The following is a 4748-nucleotide window of genomic DNA, read 5'->3' on the forward strand; positions in this document are numbered from 1 at the left end:
AGGGGCTCTGCCTGCATACGCAGTTACCCCAACTGTGGTTGCAAGGGACTATTTCTGACAGTAAACAACTGCTACAGTGCCTGTTGGGTCTCTTTGCATATGTAAATATCAAAAAATAAACAAGCACCATGAGAAGTATTGAGCACTGTGAATTTTCAATTTGTCTTTCTCTGCTTTGTGGCTTCTTCTGTTAATACCTTTCTTTAATGACCAATTTATCTTTATTTCTACTAGTACCTGCGTATCTACAAAATGCCAAGGTCAGCATCTGTTTGACAAAGGTACGCTATGTAATGGATAGAAAAGGAAAACAAACAAACAAGAGTCATAAAATGCAATTGCTCCCTTCAGACAAATTGAACTACTACCAATAGCAAAGGAAGATTTATCATAAATTTCAAACAGGACTAAAAACTGTATCTAAAACTATGGTTAAAAAAAAAGCATCTTCCAGACAACAAGAAAGCAGGAGAACTACCTGTATAAACAGGAAATAATATATAAGTAAATTGACTTAACTGAATCTACATTCACTGATAATCAAGATCACCATTAAGCTGCTTGCTCCGTACTCTCCATGCTGCTAGCGCAGAATATTAGAGAAAGACAGCCTGCTTTTTCCTGTCCCAGAAGAGCAACCAATCTCTATTCAATCTAAAGAAAATGACAGAGAAAAAAGGCAATAACTGATTTTAGCTGATTTGAAGGATGTTAAAAATACCACAAACTATAATTGTCCTTGTGTGCACACAGCCTTTCACATGTGTATCCTACCCCTAGGAAATACATTAAACCACCCCCATAACCATCTCCTGCCTGAATCCATTCACAGGGTGTGCAAGGTAACCAGACACATGGACAAGACAGGGATCTGGGCATTACGCACACTTTATAAGAGGATCAGGACAACAGTGGCAAATACTATCTTACCCTTTTTATGTTTACAAGGGGGAAAATGAAAGACTGGATTAAGTTATGGTAACATACATATTATTTGTAAGGAATGCATGGCTTTTTTTAGGTTTTCTTTTCTACTAAAGATCCCCGAATTTTACAATTGGGAATAGCAGCCTGAACTATAGGGTTTTTTTTAGATGCTGAGTAAGCATCTTAAAAATCTTAGATCCATGTTGATTATGTCAAACTGTTCCAGACGTGAAAAGACCATGGCTTGCTTTGTGCCATAAAGCAGTGGCTGCAATCATTTATATGATCTGGACACTCAGCAAAAGAAATATGAAACAGATTTCACTTGGTAGAATATGACCAGTATGTCTGCTACATTACACAATATATAGGGGTTTTTTATGTAACACTCCTCTCAACTTGGAGGAACTTAAAACAGTGTTTTATATTGCAGTGGTGGGATATCAGAGAAATTCCACAAGTTTAGTGCAGTTGCCACAGAGTTATAATACTATAAAATTAATAGGGAATTTGCTTATGAATATACAGCATTCTATTAAAAACATATTTTCATATCCGTATAGTCAGGCAGCACTTTCACCATCACCTGGCATATGCACCCTAATACATTTAATGTTATTCAGTTCATCAGCTTTGGGAGAATTAATTGGAAAGATAGCCCTGAGATGTCAACCGACATAGCAGCTTAACCAAACCCGAGGATTAACCACAGGGCATCTCCAGCTCATTCACAATGATGATCTTCATTTATACCATCAGCCATACCTCCTGTCAGCCGGAAATAAAGAAGCACTGTTCATATCTTAAGGCTACAGTCAGTCATGACTACAGGATAATTTGTCTACATACTGTCTGATTTCAACAGGAACATAAGATACTAGGAAATTAAGCATTTTTTTTTTTCTATTAATTCCCTGCTCTCCTTATAACAACCTCCGGGGCGGTGCAGGGGGACAAAAAAAAAAAAAAAAAAAAACACCACACAACACAACCAACACCAAGAAAGATAAAAAGTAAAACTCCTCCTTGTTGCCCTGGAATCTGATAGAGAAAGGCCTTGTACTTGAGCGATGACATTTCTGACACCTCCCTGTCAGCTACAGCCTACAGTCACTCACACTTCCTCCCCACCCAACATGTAACAGGGACAGAAAACCCAAGCACCAAAAAGTCATAAAGAAAGGTACCAAGCTCTCATGACACTGAGGAACTACTGAGTTAGCCACATATTTGTGTGGTTTAATTGCACTTTCTTGGCCTTTAAAGACTACTATGGAAAACAGACTGCAGACTGTTCTAAGTGGGTGCAAACTTCAGAGAAAGTAGTAAAGGACATTTGCTCATTTCACATACAAGGTCAAATTTGACACGCCTGCATTTCTGCATAGTCATGTTTTTAGAAGAAGAAAGCTCTTTTTTATAAAAAACATCCAGTCTTTTTTTTCCTTGAGAAGAAAGGAAGGCTTCCTTTCATGTACTGGGAAATGTCATTCTTTGTCTATGCAATTATCCAAGTACATCAACAATGCACTTGAAGTAGAGAAGTCAATTAACATACAAGTTTCTTAATCCTTTATAGTTGTCCTTCATGTAATAAACAAAACTTATTTCAATTCCATACATTGTTTAAAGTCATTGCTTGATGAAGGATGTTCTAAAGCATACCACATAACCACTGCCATAATTTTTGTTGTATTTTGGTTTCCTTTATGAGTGAAGGTAGTGCTGCCTTGCAAAGACAGATAGGATGGAACGGAACTGATTCATTGTTCCAGTCTGCCCATGTGTATAATGGTGCAGCTCTGCACAGGATTGTTATGAGGATTAACTAACTGACACTAAAAGGCTTTGAGAACTGCTCAGTAAAAATTATGCATATGCACTTTCATAAAAATAGAGTGCTTATTGATGCCAGCTGGCCTTTCATCCCAGGCAGCAAAACTAGCTTCTTACCACACACATTTCGTTTAGTGGGCACCAGCAGCATATTTTTTATTTCTAAATTCCTGGGGTTTGCTTTAAAACATACAAACTATTTCACCTACAGGAATACTATAATTAGGAAATTGATGCAGAAATGTATTTCAGTGATTACCTTGATTAACCTGCACAGGCAAGAAGTGTAAACAGTGTAACACCTTTCAGACTGAGAAATGAGCCCTTTTCGCAGTGTACAGATGTAGATTCAGGAATTTACATCTTCAAGGGTTTGTAGTGTCCTGTTCATTTCCTATATGAACCTCACAATTGAGTTACAATAGCCCTTGAAATTAAACAGAAAGCCGCTGTTCCTGGACTGGCCTTATATGACATGGCACCATGAAATTAAGATATTTAAGTCTTTTCCTTTTGATTTTCCCTCTGTGCTGCAAATGACTATGTTTTCTGGAGCCCCTCCCTCAGCTGCAGAAACTTAGATATGCTCCACCTGCTTATGTGTGGTGATAGATGCCAGAGGAATTTTCACTTCATCTGTTTCACAGATGCTCAGACTTTTCTCAAGACACATTATACAAAAATGTCTCCAAAATAATTAGCAGGATTTCAGTCAGCATGACTATGATGGCTGCATGTAAAGCTCTGAGAGCTCTTAAGAAATTGCAGCTCTGGAATGAGCATCTAGGACCTTAACAGCACTCATTTAAATCTTCCTGCATGACACATTTATAGTTTTCCATGTAGTCAAAGGGGCAAAGGGGTTGGTATGCAGAAAGCTGATACAATGTGAGAAACATCATGCACTTCTGTAACCTCTTGCACTCCTACTGACATGAAGGTAATTGCTAACGGAGAGAAAACAAGCAACCCAATTCAAAGAGGGAGAAAAAATTACAGAAGGAGCTCTGTAATCATAAGCTCTGTGTCTCACTCCAAAATAAAATTCTTATTTACTGAGGAGCTAATCGGAATAAAAATAATCTTATGAAATATGTTGCAAAGTAGTATTTTAATATTTAATTGAAAGATGTGCCTCCCTTGACCATCTGCCTTGCAGTGCAAATGTCAAATGGGGCTCTTAACCATCACAAGCCTGCCTTTGCCTCAATGCTCTTCACTAGTCCCCAGCAAGGCACCCATCAGCCGTGCCATACTGAATCACACAGCAGGAGACACCTGGACTGCAAAATGAGGGCACGCTAACACACGTAAAGAGACAGCAAGGGTACCTCACAATTGTTCACAAGGTTCACTTTACAAAGTCCAGGGGCCAAATTACTTGAACTTCTCTCCTCTGGTTTCACAATAGACTTTCAGAGTCCTCTAGTGTCACAGTGGAGGACTTGAATTGAAACTCTTATCTGAAATCATAGGAATTTAATTCCCACTGCATAAGCTCCTTGAGGAGAGTATTTCAAATGGCCACAAGCTACCAATGCCTGATTTCAGGTCTACAGCAACAAGCAAGCGTCCTCGAAAGGGCCAACAAGCAGGAGCTAAGGAAAAGGATGGCTGCTCTGGCCTTCCCTCTACTCAAAGACATCCTAGAGGGCTCTCTTTTGTTCCTTTTTGGGAGGTAGAAAGGCTTTACTGCTGTTAAGTTATCAAGATGACAGAGGCTGCAGAGAAGCTGCAGGTGCTGGCACCACACCCCTGGGGCACAGACAGATGCCCATTTCAAAGAGGTGAGGCATTTCAGAGAGCACATGGGAGCCCCAGGACTTGGTGCCTTGCTGTGGGGCACTGCTGGGGCATGGGGAAACCAGGGTCAGAGCACAGAGGCCAGCGTGGGTCTTTGAGTCCTGGGACAAGGCCAGGCATGTCCCTCCCTAACCCCCAGATGGAAGGAGGGGCTGCCCAGTGCTCAAAGATGGGGCCACCTG

This window comes from Pterocles gutturalis, unplaced genomic scaffold (assembly GCF_000699245.1).
Source record: "Pterocles gutturalis isolate BGI_N339 unplaced genomic scaffold, ASM69924v1 scaffold6869, whole genome shotgun sequence".
Taxonomy (NCBI): Eukaryota; Metazoa; Chordata; class Aves; order Pterocliformes; family Pteroclidae; genus Pterocles; species Pterocles gutturalis.